This window comes from Cajanus cajan, chromosome 7 (genome assembly GCF_000230855.2).
Source record: "Cajanus cajan strain Asha chromosome 7, NIPB_CcT2T_4, whole genome shotgun sequence".
Taxonomy (NCBI): Eukaryota; Viridiplantae; Streptophyta; class Magnoliopsida; order Fabales; family Fabaceae; genus Cajanus; species Cajanus cajan.
This window is the reverse complement of record NC_138523.1, coordinates 34,297,418-34,321,836: the sequence shown is the minus strand read 5'-3', so window position 1 is coordinate 34,321,836 and position 24,419 is coordinate 34,297,418. Positions and strand designations below refer to the sequence as shown.

At 40.2% G+C, this 24,419-nt stretch overlaps 1 long non-coding RNA gene across 1 annotated transcript; it reads left to right on the top strand.

The window, feature by feature from the left end:
• Window positions 1-270: 270 nt before the first annotated feature.
• LOC145949530 (uncharacterized) lies at window positions 271-20,061 on the top strand. The gene is made up of 2 exons (XR_014427770.1): window positions 271-1,375; window positions 19,660-20,061. It is a non-coding gene; the product is annotated as an uncharacterized LOC145949530 (long non-coding RNA).
• The last annotated feature ends 4,358 nt before the right edge of the window (window positions 20,062-24,419 follow it).

The following is a 24,419-nucleotide window of genomic DNA, read 5'->3' as shown; positions in this document are numbered from 1 at the left end:
ATAAGGAGTAACACTAGGTATAGTCCACTCCTTCTTCACTATATCTCGAAGTTGAGAAGAATTCTTTACTTGAAATTCATTTTGTTCCTCATTCTCAACTTTAAGATAAGTGGCAGCATTAGGATAAGAGTCAAGACTTTTGTGAATAAAGAGAGTTCTTTTCAAGTCTTGTTTGGTCATAAAATAACTCTCTTTTGTCATAAAGGTCTTAGTGGAGTCCCCTTTATCCACACTCTTTCCTTCTTTCTTTTCTTTGTTTCTTTTCTTTTTCATTTGCTTTTGATCCTCAAACACTTGGGATGGTGTTAAAGGATTAAAAACAATTTCCTTATTTTTATGAGTGAAGGATATTTTGTTAGTGAGGCCATCATGTATAGTTTGTTTATCAAATTGCCATGGCCTACCAAGCAAAATATGACAAGCTTCCATAGGGATCACATCACATAAAACTTTGTCTTTATAATCCCCTATAGAAAACTTGACCTTCACTTGTTGATTCACCTCCAATTCCTCACCTTCATTGAGCCAATGAAGTTTATAAGGGTGAGGGTGAGGAATGGTGGTAAGGGCTAACTTGTTAACCAACCTTGTACTACAACAATTAGAACATGATCCACTATCAACAATGAGAGAACAAGTTCTTTTAGAAACCAAACATCTTGTATGAAAGATGTTCTCTCTTTGAGATAGTGAAGTGGGACAAGGTTGGCTTCCAAGAAGCCTTTTGATCATAAGAAGATCACCATCCACAGGTGATGAGCCGTAATTTAGTGCTTCAATTCATATCATTATGACATTGATTACTTCTCACATTTAGGGTTAATTTCGTGGTTTTATCATGTTTGCTAATTGTCATTTGAATTATGGGCTTAATTGCAAAACTAATCAAATTTCTGTTTCTGGACAGTTTGACCTTTGCTCGGTGTTTTGGCCATATCTGGAGCTACAGGACTCCGAATTGAGCAATCTTAGTGGCGTTGGAAAGCTAAGAGAAAAAGCTACAAATGTCTCACTAATGTGCATCTCCTAATTCGAAGCCTAAGATGGTCAAAATGGAGCCCGAAAATGACCCACGGAATCTGGAAACGTTTTGGGCCTTGTTTTGCAATGTTCAAATCAGTTTGGGCCCAATTTGACCCAAGCCTTCTAGAAGGGCAAAAGGGTAATTTAAGAAACCCTAAAAGAGAGCAGAAGACAGGGGCTAGAGGCACACTCACGGGGGCTTGCTCCCATTGCTTCCACCTTCTCTTCCGTTTTTAGTTTTTTTTCTTAGGTTTAGTTTAGGGTCTCTTCTTTCTTCTTCTTCTTTCTTTTTCCTTCATTTTCAACACTTCTTTGGACTCCTTTGATGCGAATCTCTCCATGGGTTAGAAATGTAATCTCTAATTTCAGTTGTTATTCACTTTCCCTTCTTTCAATTTACAATTTCAAGTTCAATATCTCTTTAGTTGTTGCTTCTTGCTTTAGTTCAAGTTTATTGTGATTCTAGCTTGTATTCATGCTTTGTGGTTGTTTCTATTGCTATTTTGCTGCTTCCCATGAGAGTTTAATTTCGAATTTATGGTCTCGATGTTGATTAGCTTAGGGTTTAATTTACTAGCTAGTGCTATGAGTAGCTAAGTAGCTTTGGTTGGATTTCTTAATGTGGATAGCAACTTCTCTTTGAGGTTAATGGTGTTTTAATGTTGTTTTTGAGTTGAATTACATTCCATAATCTCTATTTGAGTTCTTAATGAATGGTTCTTAGATTTTCGCTTAGTTAATTGACGAATCATTATTAATTTCACAAGTCATATAATTGGGTTTTCGCTTAGTTAACGAGATTATGTGAATTGTGATGAGATTTACAAATAGAGAATTGAAGTGGGTTGTGTAAGTGCTTAACTGCAACTTACTTTGTTTAATTCTTAATTAATCTTCGATTAGTTGGTTAATTAGGAGCTCGAATGTGATTTAACTCAGTAACTTGCATGTTTAGATTAATTGAGGATAAGAGGTCAAGCTATCTAGTTAAGGAATCCAACTTTTTAGTTTATTGTTTGTTACCGTTTGGTTACCATTTATTTGTTTCTTTTTCAATCAAAACCCCCCCCTCTATTTTAATTTCCGTTGCTTGAATCCTATGGCTTAAATGCATTATTCCTTGAGAGAACGACCTAGGAGTCACTTCCTAGTACTACATTTACTTGTATTTACTTGTGAAAATTGGCTCAAAAGCTGGTGCATCAAGTGGCTGTGAATAGTGCTGAATAGTGCTAGAATTTTCCAATTAATTGTGATTTTTGGTTTCCATAGCTAGACTTGTTATTTTTGTCTGATTTTTTTTGTGGTAACTTCTTTCAACCTATATTTTGTGTAAAAAATAGCTAGGGCACATAGTTTGGTCAAAATTTGGAGATACAAATTTTTTTAAAAAAACTTTTTCAGCAAAACTTCAAACGGCCATAACTTTCGCTCTGGTTATCGGAATTAGGCAAACTTTTTTTTCATTTTGTGTAGAAAAAAAAGATCTATCCAACCCACACAGCTACGCCGTGTGGCCCCAGCCAGATCTTCAAAAAAACGTCATTTACTATTTCTTTTGTATTTTTGAAGTTTTATTTCACTATTTTTCCAAACTTTTATAATTTTTAAAAAATAGTTAGGTTTGGAATTTTGTTCTCAACTTTTTTGTGGTCGTGTCTTATGATTTTAGGATGATGTTGGTGCATTAGTTTTGATATTTTCTGAGCTTTCATGGAAATTCCCAGTTTACCCCTACTGTTCACGTGTCCTGATGCATGTGTTGCATGTAGTGCATGACTAGGAGCAACCCTGGATTTTTGTATCCATTTGATCCTGAGATTGATAGGACATTCCATAGATTAATTAGAGAGCATATCATTCCATCTTTAGATAGTGATAGTGATAGTGTTAGTGATAGTATAAGTGTTGCATCTGAACTTCATTCAAGTCAACAACAAAACATGGGTGAACATAATGGACCTCGTGAGAGGACTCTTAGGGAGATGGCTGCACCTGATTTCACTTATGAGACTTTGTGCATCCAATATCCTGAAGAAGATGTTCCTTTCGTGCTTAAAACTGGACTAATTCATTTGTTGCCCAAGTTTCATGGTCATGCAGGTGAGGATCCACACAAACATCTAAAGGAGTTTCATATTGTATGTTCTACCATGAAGCCTCCTGATGTTCAAGAGGATCACATCTACCTGAAGGCATTTCCACATTCATTGGAGGGAGTTGCTAAGGACTGGCTGTATTATTTGGCTCCCAGGTCCATCACTAGCTGGGATGATCTCAAAAGAATGTTTCTGGAGAAATTCTTCCCTGCCTCACGGACCACTGCAATTAGGAAGGATATATCAGGGATCAGACAACTCAGTGGAGAAACCTTGTATGAGTACTGGGAAAGATTCAAGAAATTATGTGCAAGCTGTCCTCACCACCAGATTTCAGAGCAGTTGTTGCTACAATATTTCTATGAGGGGCTGAATAACATGGAGCGGAGTATGATAGATGCAGCAAGTGGTGGAGCACTTGGTGACATGACCCCAGCTGAAGCCAGGAACTTAATAGAAAAGATGGCCTCCAACTCTCAACAATTCAGTACCAGAAATGACAATGCAATTGTTGTTAGAGGAGTTCATGATGTGGCCACTGATACAGATAAAAAGCTGGAGAGTAAACTTGATGCCTTGGTCAGCCTGGTGAGTCAACTTGCTGCGAATCAAAAGTCAGCATCTGTGGCAAGAGTTTGCGGCCTTTGCACATCAAATGATCATCATACAGATTCGTGTCCATCATTGCAGCAGTCTTCTGATGTTAATGCTCCTCAAGCCTATGCTGCAAATATCTACAATAACAGACCAATGCAGCAGCAACAACAAAATTGTGATTTGTCCAACAACAGATATAATCCAGGATGGAGGAATCATCCTAATCTTAGATGGTCTTCGCAGCAGCAGCAACAACCTTCACCACCATTTCAGAGTTCTGCTGGTCCAAGCAGACCTTATGTGCCTCCACCAGTTCAGCAGCAGCAACAACAGCAATATCACAGGCAGCAGAATGAAGCTCCTGCACCATCAGCTCCTCAATCTTCTACTTCCGAACCTTCATTGGAGGAGTTAGTGAGGCAGATGACAATTCAAAATATGCAATTCCAGCAAGAGACCAGAGCTTCCATTCAGAGCTTGACCAATCAAATGGGACAGATGGCTACTCAACTTAATCAGGCACAGTCACAAAATTCAGATAAGTTGCCTTCACAGACTGTGCAGAATCCAAGAAATGTGAGTGCCATCACATTGAGGTCCGGGAAACAGATTGACATGCCCACTGTAGTACCTCCACCGCCATCTGCACCTGTACCAGTTCCAGTTCCAACATCTGCATCTGAGCAAAATGATCAACCAGTTGGTGTCAAAAATGATCAACATCATGCAGGTGGACCTTCTTCCAGCACCAGTTCAGATTTGCAGCCTCCTATCCCTCTTCCATTTCCTCCTAAGGTGATTCCAAGCAAAAAAATGGAAGAGGTGGATAAGGAAATCTTGGAGACCTTCAGGAAAGTAGAGGTGAACATACCTTTGCTTGATGCCATAAAGCAAATCCCGAGATATGCAAAATTCCTCAAGGAGCTGTGCACTCATAAAAGGAAGATGAAGGGAAATGAGAGAATCAGCATGGGCAGAAATGTGTCTGCTTTGATAGGTAAATCTGTTCCTCACATTCCTGAAAAATGTAAGGACCCAGGTACTTTCTGCATACCTTGTATTATTGGGAATAACAAATTTGAAAATGCCATGCTTGATCTGGGTGCTTCTATAAATGTCATGCCTCTGTCCATTTTTAAATCTTTGTCTCTTGGTCCTATGCGACCTACGGGTGTGGTGATACAGTTGGCAAATAGAAGTGTTGCCCACCCTACAGGTTTGATTGAGGATGTTTTAGTTCGGGTTGGTGAACTGATTTTCCCTGCCGATTTTTATGTGCTTGATATGGAGGAGGGATTCTCCCATGGATCTGCCCCAATCATTTTAGGCAGACCATTTTTGAAAACAGCCCGAACTAAGATTGATGTGTATGCTGGTACATTATCCATGGAATTTGGTGATAGTATTGTCCATTTTAACATTCTTGATGCCATGAAACATCCATCTGAAAACCATTCTGTTTTTCGTGCTGAGATACTTGATGATATTGTTGATGAGTATTCTTCTAATTTTCATTCTCTGCATGATAAGAAACATTGTTTTCTGTCTGATCTATATACTTCTCTTGCATGCACTGATTCTGATTCTGTTTTTGATTTTGAATCTGTTTCTGTATCAGATTTTGATTCCTGTCCCAAGAATAATTGTGATTTTGTAACTGATTGTGCATATGATGTTTTGGGTGCTGTACCTCTGGATATTATTTCTTTAGAGTCAGAATGCACTAACCATGTTTCAGGAAGTACACGTGAGTCTGACTTGCAGGTTGAGGTACATGCTGTGGAACCCTTAGTTCCTTCCACTGTTCAGCCAGCACCCATTCCAGAATTAAAGCCTCTACCAGAAAACCTCAAGTATGCCTACTTGGAGGATGATGAGAAGTTTCCAGTTATCATTTCCACCTCCCTTGATGCTGTTCAAGAGGAGAAACTGTTGCACGTTCTGAAAAAGCATAAGAAAGCCATCGGTTGGACCCTGGCGGACATCCCTGGTATCAGCCCATCCACTTGCATGCATAGGATACTCTTAGAGGATGGAGCTAAACCAGTCAGACAACCCCAGAGGCGACTCAACCCTGTCATTTTGGATGTAGTGAAGAAGGAGGTGACCAAGCTTCTTCAAGCTGGGATCATTTATCCTATATCAGATAGTCAGTGGGTGAGTCCGGTCCAGGTTGTCCCCAAGAAGACAGGTCTCACTGTTGTGAAAAATGAGAGGGACGAGCTCATTCCCACTAGAGTGCAAAACAGTTGGAGGGTCTGCATCGACTACCGGAGGCTGAATCAAGCAACTAGGAAGGATCACTTTCCTCTGCCCTTCATTGATCAGATGCTTGAGCGTCTGGCAGGTAAATCTCACTACTGTTTTCTTGATGGTTTTTCTGGTTACTTTCAAATCCACATTGCTCCTGAGGATCAAGAGAAAACCACATTCACCTGTCCCTTTGGCACTTTTGCCTATAGGAGGATGCCTTTTGGCCTATGCAATGCCCCTGGTACCTTCCAGCGGTGCATGCTCAGTATTTTTAGTGATTTTCTTGAAACTTGCATAGAGGTGTTTATGGATGATTTTACTGTTTATGGATCCTCTTTTGATGCATGCTTGGATAGTTTGGATAGAGTTCTGAATAGATGCATTGAGACTAACCTTGTTCTTAATTTTGAGAAATGTCATTTCATGGTTGAACAGGGTATAGTTTTGGGGCATATCATTTCTAGTAAAGGCATTGAAGTTGATCCTGCCAAGATATCTGTTATTGCACAATTGCCTTACCCCTCTTGCGTGCGAGAGGTGCGATCTTTTCTTGGCCATGCAGGTTTCTACAGGCGCTTCATTAAGGACTTCAGCAAGAAAGCCCTTCCACTATCCAGCTTGCTTCAGAAAGATATTGAATTTGATTTTGATGACAGGTGCAAGGAGGCATTTGATTGCCTCAAGACAGCCTTGACCACCACTCCTATCATACAGGCACCAGACTGGACAGTTCCCTTTGAGTTGATGTGCGATGCTTCAAATTATGCACTAGGGGCTGTCTTAGCACAGAGGGTTGACAGATCACCTAGGGTGATATACTACGCTTCCAGGACATTGGATGCTGCTCAAGCAAATTACACGACCACGGAAAAGGAACTTTTAGCTATTGTTTTTGCACTTGATAAATTTCGATCATATTTGCTTGGTTCTCGTGTTGTTGTTTTTACAGATCATGCAGCTCTAAAGTACCTGTTGAAGAAGGCTGACTCAAAGCCTAGGCTTATCAGATGGATGCTCTGGCTGCAGGAGTTTGATTTGGACATCCGAGACAGGAGTGGAGCACAAAACTTAGTGGCAGACCATCTCAGTAGGATTGAGAGAGCTGAGGACAGTGCTGATGTCATGCCCATCCAGGATAACTTTCCTGATGAAAATTTGTTGATTATTTCTTCTATTTCTGCTTCTACCACCCCTTGGTTTGCGAACATTGTTAATTATTTAGTTGCTTCTGTTTTTCCTCCCTTAGCATCTAAAGCTCAGATTGATAAACTTAAAAGTGATGCTAAGCATTATATTTGGGATGACCCCTATTTGTGGAAGTTGTGCAGTGACCAGGTTATTAGGAGATGCATACCAGATCATGAGATTGATTCGGTCCTGCAGTTTTGTCACTCTTCCGCACCAGGTGGCCATCTTGGCATTCAGAGGACAGCTCGCAAGGTGCTTGACTGTGGTTTTTACTGGCCCACCATCTTCAAGGATGCGTGGAAGATTTGTAGCACTTGTGAGCAGTGTCAACGAGCAGGAGGATCCCTTACATGGAGACAGCAGATGCCTCAACAGCCCATGCTATTCTGTGAGGTGTTTGATGTCTGGGGTATTGATTTCATGGGTCCTTTTCCTGTTTCTTTTGGTTTTTCCTACATTCTTTTAGCTGTTGATTATGTTTCAAAATGGGTGGAAGCCAAACCCACCAGAACTAATGATGCTCGGGTTGTTGTAGATTTTGTCAGATCTAACATATTCTGCAGGTTTGGAGTACCCAGAGCTATTGTTAGTGATCAGGGCACCCATTTTTGTAACAGATCCATGCAGGCCTTGCTTAGGAAGTATGGGGTTGTGCACAGAATTTCTACACCCTACCACCCCCAGACTAATGGGCAAGCTGAGATTTCAAATAGGGAGATCAAAAGGATCTTAGAGAAGATTGTGCAGCCCAACAGAAAAGATTGGAGTAACAGGTTGGATGATGCTCTTTGGGCACATAGGACTGCCTACAAAGCACCCATAGGAATGTCTCCTTATCGGGTTGTCTTTGGCAAGGCATGTCATTTACCAGTTGAGATTGAGCATCGGGCCTACTGGGCTGTGAAGACCTGTAACTTCTCAATTGATCAGGCTGGTGAGGAAAGGAGGTTGCAACTAAATGAACTTGATGAGATCCGCTTGGAAGCCTACGAGAATTCAAAATTCTACAAGGAGAAAACCAAGAAGTTCCATGACAGCTTGATAGCTAGGAAGGACTTCGTGGTTGGACAACAAGTTCTCTTGTACAATTCTCGGCTCGGACTCATGGGTGGTAAGTTACGATCTAAGTGGATTGGACCTTTTGTTGTTACTAATGTTTATCCTTATGGTACAGTTGAGATCAAAAGTCAATCCACAGATAAGAGCTTTAAAGTCAATGGGCACCGTCTGAAGCCTTTTCTTAGCAATCCCTCCCTGTTGAATGCAGTGGTAGAGGAGATGTCTCTGCTTGACCCTGCTTCTCTCCCACCATGATTTAGGGAGTCTTCTTTCCCCTTCTCCTTCTTTACTTTCATTGCACTTGTCCAGATTTATTGATTGTTCTAATTGCTCTGATCATCTGTTTGGGCCACATTGGGACAATGTGTGATTTAAGTGTGGGGGGGGACTGTTTTGGTTACATGTTTTTAGGGTTTATTTGTTATTTTTGGTTTAGGTTTTACGTTTAGTTGTGTTGTTATATATAGTTTTGCATGTTTCTCTTTGATTTCTGGGTTTTGATAGTTTGTGGGCACTTGCTTCACTCTTGGATATGAGTTACTTGATATTCTATGGATTGAAATCCCTGTCTTTCTCTGCTTGGCAATTTGATTATGAGGTTTGAGAGGTTGAATTGAATGTGACAGATTTACCCTATGTGAGGTTTGACCCTTTCTCTGCTCTTTCTTGTGTGTTTTGCCTCTTGATTGCTTGCACAATATCCTTGGCTTGACTCTGTTTGATATTTCTTGGTCCACATGCATGTTTGGAAAGGATTAAGGCATTTTTATTCTGATAAGCCTCTAGCCAAATAAGCCTACCTTGAATTAACTCCTCTGATAACCCCTACTGAGCCTATTTCCCCTTCTTTGTTCGAACCTCATTACAAGCCTTAAGTGAAAAACCATGATTACCTTAACCTTAGGGAGTTTTGGAGCTTTGGAATTGTTTTGGGAATAAGTTCTTGAATAAGTGTAGGGGTGTGTGTGTATGTTTCATTGGATGATATATATTGGCTAGTTGGTTCTTCATGCTGTATATTTATTTCTCTGCACATCTTATATTAGATTATCTCAAAATTTCGTGTGTACTGTTCATGTATTCAAAAAAAACAAAAAAAACAAAAAAAACAAAAAAAAAAAACAAAACAAAAAAAAAAACAAAACAAAAAAAAAACAAAAAAAAAACAAAAAAAAACAAAAAAAAAGAGAAATTGTATGAGGCAAAGGGGAAGAGGATTGGTTATTTTAGAGGTCATTAGAGGTTTTGGGTTTGCTTATTATGTTTATTCTTGACTTATTCCCCATTGTCCCTCTGCTTCCTCTGGTTTGTAGTTACTTATCCCATATATTATCCTCTACCCTGTCCTTGGCCTCATTACAACCCTAAAAAGACCTTTTGATCCTCATGTGCATGTGTGTTGAGTGTTGATTTTAGAGGCTTGCCAAGTCTATCTGTTGCTTGTTTTTCATGAGTGCTTTGAGAGTATACAGTTGCCTAGACACTTGAGAGATACAGTGATACAGTGCATCTTGTGAGGTTCTGTTATTTTTGATTCACCTCTTAAGTTGATTGATTGTCTTGTCATGTTTTGAAATGCTTGGATGATTTCCATAAGTATCCGGTTTCTTTGACTCTTTGTGTGTTGCATGTTGCCTATTCCTCTCTTTTCTCAGGATTCAATGAGGATTATGTAACTCTGTCTGTTTGTGTGTTGTTGTTTTTGTTTTCGTTTCTCTCCATGTAGCTCTCTTTGCTATCTTTGGTATCTTTTAAATTGTTCCTTGCTCTGCTTTTTGATTTTGCCCAGGAGTGCAAAAGGCTAAGTGTGGGGGAATTTGATGAGTCATTATTTTCCCTTATTTTCTTACCTTTCTGTGCTTATCTTAATCTCTGATTTGTGCTTAATTGTTTATATTCTACACTGTTTTCTATTTGGACTTTAATTGGACCGGTGTAGACCCCTAAAATTGCCCGGGTCGGAAATAAAGCTTGAAGACTCTCGAAGACTGAAGGATAATCAGCCAGAAGGACTCCTCGAAGGCCCTAGGAGGGTTCTCTGTAGGTCTAGAGGTCTTAGAATAGCTCAAAATAAGGAAGTGGAGGGAAAAAGCCCAATACGGCCGTACTAAAGTCAATACGACCGTATTGACACTTCAATACGGTCGTACTGAAGTCAATACGACCGTATTGACACTTCAATACAACCGCAGCGAACTCAATACGGGCGTATTGAAATTTCTGAATTTCAATACGACCGTATTGAACTTCAATGACCGTATTGAAGTTCAAAAATTTCAATACGGCCGTATTGCCCCTGTAGGCCGTATTGCGCCTATTCCCTATAAATATGACGTCAATTGGACGTCATTCCACACTTTTTCACTCAGTCTTGACTCCCTACTTGAGTATTCTGGGGTTTTTGAGCAGTGTTCTGCCCTAGAAATCTCTCTGGGAGTCGATCCGACGAAGTTCTTGAGCCCCGAGCCATTTTGCTTGAGGATCGAACCTAGTCGAGGGGAAATCTTTTTGATTCCCTTAGTTAAAATTTTGTTCTAGGAGAGCGAGGAGCGGGCTTGTAGAGCGAGGGAACGCCAAAACGCTTCCCAGTTCTTTGCAATATATAAAAGCACGCTTCAAGAGGTTTCCCTTCAATCCTTCCTTTTACTGCTTTCTGTGTGCATATTTAAACTGTCATCATGTAGATAGTCAATTTATAATCGCTTAGAATAAATAGGGGTAATTTAGTAATTTTATACTGTTCTTTTAGAAAATAATCTGTCATAGGGAACCCGAAAGGGGCGCTGTGGGGTGCTAACACCTTCCCCACGCGTAACCGACTCCCTTACCCAACTCTGGTTGTAATGGCCAAAGTTGATTTATAAAATCAATTGCCTTATCCCTTTTTCCAATGTTTTGAGTAAAACATTGGTGGCGACTCCACGAACCCTCCTTTTACGAAAACCACTAATCCATGGAGGGTCCCGCTTGGGATTAATATGGATTGGTGAGACATTTTAATAAATAAATTGGATAAGATCGACAAGGTCTCAGTTTGAGAACAAGTCGTTCTAATAATCCAATACACTTTCAAAACCAAAATAATAAGCGAGCTCGACCGTCTTCGCGAATGCCGAAAGCCCGTTTCGGGCCGGTGGCGACAGATGGCGACTTCACTGGGGAAGCCTCGAGAGTCAGTCCCATTTAGTGACAGATTATTTTTAACAAATAATAGTTAAAATTACTTTATTACCCCTCACTTGTATGATAATATGTTTTATATATTTGGCTTTAAATAACTGTTGTTTGTTTAATTTTCCGCAATTGTTTGAAATAAATTGCACACAAACCTTTGCACACAACAGTTCCCTCTATACCCGGGGGCATGAGTGGTAATCCATAGGGAGTGGATGTTAGTACGGCCGGTTGATGGGTTTATAGGAGCCTATGAGACCGTTGTCGGAAAACATCACTCAAGGTGATAACCATGAACTTGAGTCCGACGGTGCGTTGGAGCTTTCCATCGACCTACGACGAGAGGAATTGGGTCCCTATAATGGGGGCACCTTGGGGGCCTTTGACCAAGTGAGAACAGTTAGATCCTCCTTGAATATGCACTTTTCTGCAGGAGACCCCTACCTCGTGATTCGCTCGTGACTGTTCGTGGATGAGTGAATTGTTTGTGTAAATGTTTATGTGCAATTGTTTGTGCATTAATAAATAACCTCGTGATAAGGTCTAGAAATAATCCCCATGCATGAAAAAACCATGACATGAGAGGAAAGACCAATGTGTGAAAATATAATAAAAGTAAGGAGCATAGGCATCATTATCAATAAAACCTCATGCATCCTCATCATCATTTATAGGTTCACTAATACCCTCTCGATGTGAGTGAAAGAGACCCGTGACTATTGAGATTCTCCGTTGTGGAGAGATAATAGTCTAGGGAGGGTGATAAACTTTCATCTTAAAAAGGCAGCGCCTCAAAGATGAAAGGTTATCAAGCTCATGTCAAGAGTGTATTCATATCATAAATAAGCTAATTAGAATAAACATTCATTTTAGAAAGTGGCTGGTCATCTCTCTGTCCTCACACGCGCAAAGAAAATCAAGAAAATGGAAGCGCTAGAGGAACAAAACAAGAAGCTCACGACCGAGCTTTCACAGCTCAAAGAGCAGATGGCGCAAATGTTGGAACTCATGCGTCACCATAACATTCATGGATCTCATCACAGTGACCATGGGTCCCATCATGAGGGAGAGGAGGAGGAGCATGAAAAAGATCCTCCAAACGCCGTACCCCTTGGGGCAGGAATTATAATAAAAGAGCCCAAGGTCTCAAAGGAACAATTCCATGCCCTCGAGGATCGGCTAAGGGCTATGGAGGGGCATGATTTTGATGTCAAAGATGCCGCCGATATGTGCTTAGTGAGGGACATTCAATTCCCTCCTAAATTTAAAGTGCCAGATTTCCCGAAGTACGTGGGATCGACTTGCCCCAAAAGTCATCTCACCATGTACTGTCGCAAAATGGCTGCATACGCCACAAATGAAAAGCTCTTGATCCACTGTTTCCAAGAGAGCTTAGCTGAAACCGCGCTCAACTGGTATATGCAGCTAGACGGAAATCTAGTACATACATGGAGGCAGTTGGCCGACGCCTTCCTCAAGCGCTACAAATACAACATCGACCTAACACCCGATAGGTCCGATCTTCAAGCCTTGAGTAAGACAAATGATGAATCCTTCAAGGCGTACGCCCAACGATGGAGGGAGTTGGCGGCACAAATAGAGCCCCCGCTGTCGGATAAGGAGACGGCGTCCTTATTCATAAACTCGTTGACCGGTCCCTATTATGACAAGATGATAGGGAACACGACAACACTCTTCTCGGACATCATCACCATTGGCGAAAGAGTGGAACAAGGGCTGAAAAGTGGGAAGCTAGCTGGGCTTTCCCAATCATTTGAAGCCAAGAAGACCTACGGGAAGAAGAAGGAGGGAGGAGTCAATGCCGTAAATATTTCTTCATCTTCTTCCACTTCGAAGTCAGGAAAGTCGCAACTCACCCCTGTGAAGAAGTTTGATAAACTTCCGACCACCTACAGCGATCTCCTGCCGAAGCTAGTAGAAGCCAAACTTCTAGCTTACGTTCCACTAAAGAAGATTGATCCACCTCACCCCTATTGGTACAAACCACAAGACAAATGTCTATACCATTCGGGGGCATCGGGGCATTCAACGGAGAACTGCAGAGCTCTCAAATATAAGGTCCAAGACCTTATCGATGCAGGGTGGATCACCTTCGATTCGACAGCGCCCGACGTGAGCAAGAATCCTCTACCAAAGCAGGAGTAGAGAATGGCAAGCCACGATAGGGCCCCTTCATATTTCTCTTTTAGGGACTCATGATCAGTACCCGAGATCATGAGAACCTTTTCATGTAAATAAGGGTTTTTGTACATTTTACATATATCAATAAAGAGGCATTTCACACATCACTCTCTCTTTTGTTCTTTTCTCTCTTTCCTCATCAATATTAATAAATTCTAAACCTAAACAGAACCAATAAAATAATTGTGTCTGTAATTGTTCGCTCTGACCGGGATCCGAAGGTGAAAGGGTTGAGTTGGACAGTGATGAGGAGACCATTTTTTCGGATCTGCAAAGATTGCTAGATCAAGAAGCTCGAGACCGTGAATTTGGGGCATGGCCGAAAGATAAAAGAGGCCAACACTGGGACCCATATCAGTGATAAAATAAGGACACATGTTTCCACTATGATTATAATAAAATCATTCTTCGTTGCTTCTTTTCTTGCTTATAATAAAATTCTAAACCACATTTTTTAACCCTGTTTGAATAAACATGAATGAGGTTAAAATCATCTTAATAATAATAAACCCACATCATTTTTATGTGGAAGTGTGTGTGACAACTTGGAGCACCTTCCCTTGGCCTTGACAAGTGCCATCATGGATAAAAATAAATCCTTCAAAATAAAAGAAGCTCGGCAGGAAACCCAAAAAAGGGACTGCACAAAAATAAGAGCAAAAAACCCGCTAGGAATCCCACGAAAGGGTGACCTAGGCAAAAGTTAGGGTTGCAAAAAATGAATAAAAACAAAAGTCCGCTAAAACGCCACAAAAGGGTGTTTTAGGCAAAAATAAGGACAATCAAAAAACAAAAGAAATCCATGATGGTACCATAAACCAAATTCAAAAAGAAAGGTTCAAGGGAAGCTATCCAAGTTGTCGAATCACAACACGATTTTTTAACTTCATAAGTGTTTAATCAAACAAGCCTAAACACTTAAGCCTACCTTGGCCACCCATTCTTACAAAAACCATTTTTGAAAAAATAAATCCCCTCTAAAACACAAACTTCAGAATAAAAATATCTTTCTTTTCTTTTCTCTCTTGTCCCAAAAGATTTTAGGATAATCTAGTGGAAGCATGGAGAAATAAACCATCACTGATAATGGGTCTAATCTGGATAATAAAATGGTGGAAGAACTGTGCCAAGAATTCAAGATCCAACACCACAACTCTTCCCCATATCGGTCAAAGATGAATGGGGCAGTCAAGGCAACCAATAAGAACATCAAAAAATAGTACAAAAGACGGTTGTCTCATTTAAAGACTGACACGAGATGTTACCCTTCGCTCCTCATGGCTATAGGACTTCAGTACGTCCATTTACAAGAGCTATTCCATTCTCACTCGTCTATGGGATGGAGGCGGTTCTACCCGTCGAAGTCGAGATACCTTCTCTAAGGGTAATTATGGAAACAAAACTTTCCGAGGTAGAATGGGTTCAAAGCCGGTATGACTAGTTGAACCTCATCAAAAAGAAACGGCTGAACGCCATATGCCATGGTCAAGCCTATCAGAGGAAGACCAAAAAGGCTTTTGACAAGAAAGTCCACCCTCGAGTCTACCATGAGGGAGAGTTGGTAATGAAGAAATTGCTACCAACTCAAAAGAACAAAATCGGAAAGTATGCCCCGAATCATGGAGGACCATACGTGATAAAACGAGTCTTCTCAGCAGGAGCATTAATCCTCACAGACACGAATGGAGAAGAACTTCGATACCCAGTCAACACTGACGTGATAAAGAAGTATTATGCTTGAAGACGTTGCTTGCATAAGCCCGCTAGGATGAAAACCCGAAAAGGGCGTCCTAGACAAAAATTAGGGAGAAATAAAAGCCCGCCAGTACAAGGGTACTAGGCAAAACAAAGGCAAAATTATCCCCGCTAGGACATGTCCTAGGCAAAAATTAGGGGCAAAAGAATAAGATATAAAAACAAAGCAAGCAACGATCACTTGAACCGAAAACCGAAAGGCGGTTCAAGTGATAATCTTCTAGAAGCAAGCGTCTTGCAGTATCTACACTCCTGGCTCAGGCATCTCACCCGAAACAACTAGGGAAACGGGAAGAGCAGCAATTACAGATATAATTGTTTAAGCCAAAAATGTATAGCCTACCTTGGCCAGCCTTTCTTCAGAAATTCCTTTTGTAAATCTTTCTGTATAAACATTTGTGAATATCAATAAAATATCCATTTGTTTCTTTTCTCTCTTGACCATGTGATTATGCCTTTGAGTTGGTTTTTCATAAAATTGTACGAAATTCCATTAATAATCGGTCAATAAAAGAAAATTGGAGGGGTTCCTGTAAAATCCATAATCCCCTGCATAAAGGCTCACAAAAATACTCCCTCACGTCAATGACAGAAAGTCCTCCAAGAAGAAGAGGATAGGGAGATCCACTCACTTTTCTAAATAAATGAACAAAAGTAAAAAATTGTATTGCATTTGTGCATCACACACACATTAGTTGCACATTCAAAGACCTTATCATGAGGCAACTGCATAAAATAGAAAAAATAGAAAAATTGCTTGTGTATGACAACAGCAAACAAAATGCAAAGATTCAGAAAATCAACAACGTCATACAGAATAACTGAGCCTGGAGAGGCTCGCCGAAATAATACTCTCAGAATAATTGAGCCTGGAGAGGCTTGCCGAAATAATACTCGTACAGAATAATTGAGCCTGGAGAGGCTTGCCGAAACAATACTCCCACAGAATAATTGAGCCTGGAGAGGCTTGCCGAAATAATACTCCTACAAAATAACTGAGCCTGGAGAGGCTTGCCGAAATAATACTCTCTCATAAATTTAATTTCTTTAGCACTTTTAATTTCTGTACAGCAAAAGCCAAAAACATAAAAAAGGCAAAATACAGAAAAAGCCAAATCAGAAGAAAAGGCAAAATACAGAAAAAGCAGAAAATAAAAAAGGCAAGGATATAGAAAATCCAACAAACAATTTGTACCGAATAACTAAGCCTGGAGAGGCTTACCAAAATAATACTCCACATCCTCCACAGTATACAGAATAATCGAGCCTGGAGAGGCTCGCAGAAAGAATACTCCCTTCAGAATAACTGAGCCTGGAGAGGCTCGCAGAAAGAATACTCCCTCAGAATAATTGAGCCTGGAGAGGCTCGCAGAAACAATACTCTTTCTTCAGAATAGTTGAGCCTAGAAAGGCTCGATTCCCCAGAGATATCTCAAGCTTACACTCACGGGCCAAATTCCCCAGTGAAAGCTATCAGAATGCGATCAGTGAAATCCCCAAAGGAGGCCTGATCATCCAAGAAAAATGTCTAAGGACTTTAAACTTCCCCAATGGAGGATAGCTTTCCAACTCAAAAGCGATGAGTGAAGCTAAGCCTGAAGAGGCTTTCTAAATAATACTCTGGGATGAATAAAAACTTCAAATCCCCAATCGCCTACTAAAAAGGCATCTCTTCAAAAGGAAGACCAATAAACTATTCCCCAAGTGGAATTTGGCTCTCAGCCTAACAAATGATCGTCAAGATGATCTGCCTAAACAAAAGAGGCCAATCAACATCAATCCCCAGTGGATGATCGCCTATCCAAGAGGCATCCCCACAAAAGGGGAAGAAAATCAAAAAGATTAATAAAATTCCCCAATTGGAATTTGGCATCCCGCCAAAACATCGAACATCAAGACTATCTGCCTAGGCCAGTCAAAAAAAAAAAAAAAAAAAAAAATCAACATGTCAAAATCCCCCAGTGGATAACAGCCTACACAGAGGCAGCAAAATCAGAAAACCCAAAAGAGATACCCGAATAAGGATAAACCGGGATACTCCACCAACGTCAAAGGACGTCAGCCAAACATAAGGCATCGCTCAATTCAAGAAGAGCATCTGTGTCTACACCCCAAGGAAACAGAAATTCCTCAATGGGTACCAACAATGCAATGCAAGTTGGGGCACAGGAACCTATGAATGACTGCACATCCCCTAGACGGATCCCTGCGTTATCCAGCCCTCAGTGGCACCAAAATCAAAGTCAAACCGTCAAAGCAGCATCGTGGACTGTGGAGACAAAAATCATCTCAAATCCCTGGAGAGGGCAAACTCACATTGCCAATGTCGTCAAGAACACGGAGGCAGACCCTGGAGAGGGCAAACTCACCCTGGAGAGGGCAAGACTCACGCACAAGTCTGGAGAGGCGACGACTAATACTCACCCCGGAGAGGGCAAACTCACCCTGGAGAGGGCAAACTCACCCTGGAGAGGGCAAACTCACCCTGGAGAGGGCAAGACTCACGCACAAGTCTGGAGAGGCGACGACTAATACTCACCCCGGAGAGGGCAAACTCACCCTGGAGAGGGCAAACTCACCCTGGAGAGGGCAAGACTCACGCACAAGTTTGGAGAGGCGACGACTAATACTCACCCCGGAGAGGGCAAACTCACCCTGGAGAGGGCAAACTCACCCTGGAGAGGGCAAGACTCACGCACAAGTCTGGAGAGGCGACGACTAATACTCACCCCGGAGAGGGCAAACTCACCCCGGAGAGGGCAAACTCACCCTGGAGAGGGCAAACTCACCCTGGAGAGGGCAAGACTCACAAGGCGACGATTAATACTCACCCTGGAGAGGGCAAGACTCACGCTACCAAAGTGACTAGAAGCGCGGAGGTATGCACCAACCTGGAGAGGCTACTCAACAATTTTCCCACCTGAAGACACTACAAGTCGGAAGGATGGCACATTACCCGGACAATTGGGTCAACTCCTTTACTTGTCAATCGGCACACCAAAAGACCGTTTGACTAAGTAAAGGGGGGGCAGCTGTAGACCCCTAAAATTGCCCGGGTCGGAAATAAAGCTTGAAGACTCTCGAAGACTGAAGGATAATCAGCCAGAAGGACTCCTCGAAGGCCCTAGGAGGGTTCTCTGTAGGTCTAGAGGTCTTAGAATAGCTCAAAATAAGGAAGTGGAGGGAAAAAGCCCAATACGGCCGTACTAAAGTCAATACGACCGTATTGACACTTCAATACGGTCGTACTGAAGTCAATACGACCGTATTGACACTTCAATACAACCGCAGCGAACTCAATACGGGCGTATTGAAATTTCTGAATTTCAATACGACCGTATTGAACTTCAATACGACCGTATTGAAGTTCAAAAATTTCAATACGGCCGTATTGCCCCTGTAGGCCGTATTGCGCCTATTCCCTATAAATATGACGTCAATTGGACGTCATTCCACACTTTTTCACTCAGTCTTGACTCCCTACTTGAGTATTCTGGGGTTTTTGAGCAGTGTTCTGCCCTAGAAATCTCTCTGGGAGTCGATCCGACGAAGTTCTTGAGCCCCGAGCCATTTTGCTTGAGGATCGAACCTAGTCGAGGGGAAATCTTTTTGATTCCCTTAGTTAAAATTTTGTTCTAGGAGAGCGAGGAGCGGGCTTGTAGAGCGAGGGAACGCCAAAACGCTTCCCAGTTCTTTGCAATATATAAAAGCACGCTTCAAGAGGTTTCCCTTCAATCCTTCCTTTTACTGCTTTCTGTGTGCATATTTAAACTGTCATCATGTAGATAGTCAATTTATAATCGCTTAGAATAAATAGGGGTAATTTAGTAATTTTATACTGTTCTTTTAGAAAATAATCTGTCATAGGGAACCCGAAAGGGGCGCTGTGGGGTGCTAACACCTTCCCCACGCGTAACCGACTCCCTTACCCAACTCTGGTTGTAATGGCCAAAGTTGATTTATAAAATCAATTGCCTTATCCCTTTTTCCAATGTTTTGAGTAAAACATTGGTGGCGACTCCACGAACCCTCCTTTTACGAAAACCACTAATCCATGGAGGGTCCCGCTTGGGATTAATATGGATTGGTGAGACATTTTAATAAATAAATTGGATAAGATCGACAAGGTCTCAGTTTGAGAACAAGTCGTTCTAATAATCCAATACACTTTCAAAACCAAAATAATAAGCGAGCTCGACCGTCTTCGCGAATGCCGAAAGCCCGTTTCGGGCCGGTGGCGACAACCGGTAATTCATATTTTAACTAAATTGAATTTTCTAGATCTTATTATCCCAATTTTTATTTTCAGGGCAATTTAATAATTATTTGGGCTTGGAATAAATTTTTGGACTTCAAGAAGAGCTGCCACGTCATCTGCCACATCACATGCCATGTCACCATTGCACCACTTATGCCATATCAACATTTTATTTTATTTTTCGTTTATTTTTATTGTATTTTCGGGTCAGACCAGTTGGGGGCCCATTTTTACACTCTATTAGGGTTTTTCTAGGGAAAAGAGCAGCACCCACATGCAGACTGGATGTGACCACGTTGCTGTCTCTCTGGGAACTTTGTTTTTTTTCGTTTTCTGCTGGTGGCTCTTTGTTCTTCACGTTTTCTGGTTGTTTTCTGGTTGATCTTCCTCTTGTATCTGAACATTCACGTTTTGCTATTATTATTCACATTTTGTATTATGTTCCTGCTTCCATTTTCGTTTTCTTCTTCCTCTTCTCTGCTACGTTTTGCTTGCATCGCTGTTGCCACTTTCATGTTTTCTTCTATTTTCGTTTCTGTTGCTATTTTAATGGAGGGCTAAATCCCAGGGTTTGGGCCCTTGGACAGAATGCAATCCTCTGAAAGAGGTTCTCTATGCGTTGCATTTCTGCTCCGCTTGATCCTCCCTTGTGGGATCTCTGTTCTGAGGCGTTCAACATTTGAGCCATGCTTAATGACTCTGGGTTGTTCACGTTCAGTATCTCAGGTTGCTTAATCCTGGGGAAGGAGGTCTTGCAAGGTTCACGTTTGCTTAATTCGTGTAGTGAGGTCTCATGTTAGTCTTCGCTTAGTTGATTAATCATGGACTGAACAGGATTATGTTGGACAGATTATTTGTTGTGAACCAAGGAAATCAGAGGTGCATTATGTTCAGGGGTCTGACCTATTTTAATTACTGCAAGTAATCCATACTTCTGCTCGTTTTATTTAACTCGATAATCTGAACCAACCCCCCCCCACTGTGTGTTGGAACCTTTGACTGAGACAATTGGTCCTTGGGAGACGACCTAGGAGTCACTTCCTAGTACTACATTAATTGTTTTTTTATTTGACCGGGTACGGCCTCGATCAACAGGATATAACTTTTCATAAAGGTCTTAGTGGAGTCCCCTTTATCCACACTCTTTCCTTCTTTCTTTTCTTTGTTTCTTTTCTTTTTCATTTGCTTTTGATCCTCAAACACTTGGGATGGTGTTAAAGGATTAAAAACAATTTCCTTATTTTTATGAGTGAAGGATATTTTGTTAGTGAGGCCATCATGTATAGTTTGTTTATCAAATTGCCATGGCCTACCAAGCAAAATATGACAAGCTTCCATAGGGATCACATCACATAAAACTTTGTCTTTATAATCCCCTATAGAAAACTTGACCTTCACTTGTTGATTCACCTCCAATTCCTCACCTTCATTGAGCCAATGAAGTTTATAAGGGTGAGGGTGAGGAATGGTGGTAAGGGCTAACTTGTTAACCAACCTTGTACTACAACAATTAGAACATGATCCACTATCAACAATGAGAGAACAAGTTCTTTTAGAAACCAAACATCTTGTATGAAAGATGTTCTCTCTTTGAGATAGTGAAGTGGGACAAGGTTGGCTTCCAAGAAGCCTTTTGATCATAAGAAGATCACCATCCACAGGATATAACTTTTCAATTTTAGGATCTTCCTCACTAGTCTCACTACCACTTGAAGTGGTAGAACTAGATTCATCAAGACTACTATAAATGTCTTGTCCTCTCAAAATCATGACCTTTTTAGTTGGACATTGAGAAGCTATATGGCCTCTCCCAAGACATTTAAAGCATTTGATGTCACTAGTTTTACTACTATAAGTGACAACATTTTTATCATTTTCTTTTTCTTTTTCTTGACTTTTACTAGAGCTTTTAGAAGAGTCATATTGTTTCAAATTTTTCTATGATTCCAAGCTATAGAAACCGAGACTACAAGTTAGCCAAAAATTAGATCAAAATTCAAGTAAATTTGAGAAACTAGTGCACTAGTCTTTAGGTTTTGGTTTGGATTTCTTTTGAACTCTTTTTCTTTTGAACATTAGGTCTTTAGGCTCTGTTTTAAACTCTGTTTTCCAGCCTCTTAACTCACTTTTTTTTTTTAATTTGAATCCACAAAAATTAGTGCACTAGAAGTAGGATTACACTTGAAATTTTGAGTCAAAATTTTTTTATAAGATTTTCAATGGAATGTGATTTGAAAACTTAAGAACACAAAGGAAACCTAACTCTAAGGAAACTTGCTAGGACTAATAGCAAATCATGAACACAATAAGGTAAAAGAAAAAGCACATATAGGTAGGCACATTAGAAGTATGACCGAATCAAAAAATGATGAACAATGTACTAAAAAACAATTAGGTCCACATGCTATTCAAGGAGTTTTTGAACATATAAGAACTAAACACAAAATCTAAGACAAAACATGGATTGAAAACCAAAATCTAATGCAAATGCATGAAGTCCAATCACGGACACATACAAGAATGGAGAGACTCAAATTAAATCAAAACAAGCACAAGCTAATAGGTCCTAAACATGTTGATTGTGGAAGAAAATTCAAAAACAATCAACCAATGGATCTATGGAACAAAATGTGATTCAAAACATATAGATCCGAAAATAAACTCAAACAAGACAAGAAGAACACAATGAACACACTAGAACACAAGAAGAAACGGACTCAAAAGTGAAACAACTTATCTCCTTGAAGAACCTTGCTGTTGATACCAAAAATGATGGAAGAGGTTAGTGAGAAGTGATGAATGTTCTTCTCCTTAGCTCCTCCTAGCCACGGATCCTCTTCAAGGAGATATTACCGATTGAAATGGAACTTAATTGATGAAGGAACACGGATGGATGAAGGTTCAAGCCTTGGATGGAAGCATCCAAGCTCAAAGATCAATGGAAGACTCACTTCAAAGAGTAGGAAGAAGATGAACTCCCTAGGTTTTTGAGATGAATTCTCTAGAGGACTTTGAAAAGGAAATTCGGCTCTTGGCTCTCAAATTTCATATAAGGTTCAAAGTGAATACAAAAGGTGAAAGAATGGCTTAAGTATGCACGGAATTGTGACCCATAGGTGCCTAAACTAAAGCCTCACAAAATGGCGCCTAAAGTTTGAATTCAAATTTGAATTTTGAATTCAAACTTTGGTGCACATGTGTAAGTCCGAAAATTTAGGTACCAAGGTGCATTTAGGTGTGATTTGAGAGTCATTTAGGGTTAATTTGAGTGGCACATGTTCAGCCACCCATGGTGCTAAACATGTGACTCAAATGTAACTTAAATGACTTCCAAATTAAACCTAATTTAACCTAATTAGCATACTTTAGTATTCCTTGTATTTTCCTATTCTAATGATCTAATTACATTGGTCAAACAATTACAATGGAAAGGAAAAATTACAAGAATGAAAATGAGCCCAATATTGGGTACCAAAAGCCCAAAGACCCATGAAGCCCAAAACTAGGCCCAACTAGCCTAAAACCTAAAATGCTACTCTATGTGGTCCAAAATACAAGACCAAAATATATGATACCTATACTAACATGATGTATACAAAACATATGAAAATAGCTATAGCAAAATATGGCCCATGAAAAGTTCAACTTGGGCCTTCCCAGGCCCATCAGGCCCATTGGGCCCTGACTGGCCCAAACCTTCATGTCTAGCCAACTCCTCTTGGTTCTTTGAGTATGTCACCTCTTGCACGCCAAAGCATGATTCCATCATCCCCTCCCTCTTGAAAAGGATTTGTCCTCAAATCTCGAGGATGAATGGAAGAAGAAAAATTAACACCTACATATAAAACATGAAAGGAATAAGAAGTAACATGATAAGATAAAAGATCATGGATCCTAAGAGGAGTCCTAGTATCTAACCTAACAAAGAAAGATAAAATATTAGACTCTCTAGAAATAGGCTCCTCTTCTAAGCATAACCTAGAAGTAAAACCTAAAAATGTAAGAACACTATGACTAAGACAATAAAAAGACTGATTTTTAAACACTACAATATCTTGCCTAAAGTACCCTAAATGGTATCCTAGGCTTTTCCTAAAATATAAAGAAAATACTACTAAAAAACGTCCTAAACAATTTTGGATTTGATTGTTTATTAGATACTCATAGTCATATAATCTATTTTTGTCTTGTAGGGAAGGAAACATATTAAGTTCAAAAAAATAAGAACTTCCCATAAGATCAAACATAGAATATAGAATATTACAAGTTATATCTACTAAACAATGTAAACCGAAAATTGGGTGCTTTATGAAATCTAAAGAAATACTTCCTTCCTTGTGCACCTTCAAGGAAGTAGTATAAGGAGTAACACTAGGTATAGTCCACTCCTTCTTCACTATATCTCGAAGTTGAGAAGAATTCTTTACTTGAAATTCATTTTGTTCCTCATTCTCAACTTTAAGATAAGTGGCAGCATTAGGATAAGAGTCAAGACTTTTGTGAATAAAGAGAGTTCTTTTCAAGTCTTGTTTGGTCATAAAATAACTCTCTTTTGTCATAAAGGTCTTAGTGGAGTCCCCTTTATCCACACTCTTTCCTTCTTTCTTTTCTTTGTTTCTTTTCTTTTTCATTTGCTTTTGATCCTCAAACACTTGGGATGGTGTTAAAGGATTAAAAACAATTTCCTTATTTTTATGAGTGAAGGATATTTTGTTAGTGAGGCCATCATGTATAGTTTGTTTATCAAATTGCCATGGCCTACCAAGCAAAATATGACAAGCTTCCATAGGGATCACATCACATAAAACTTT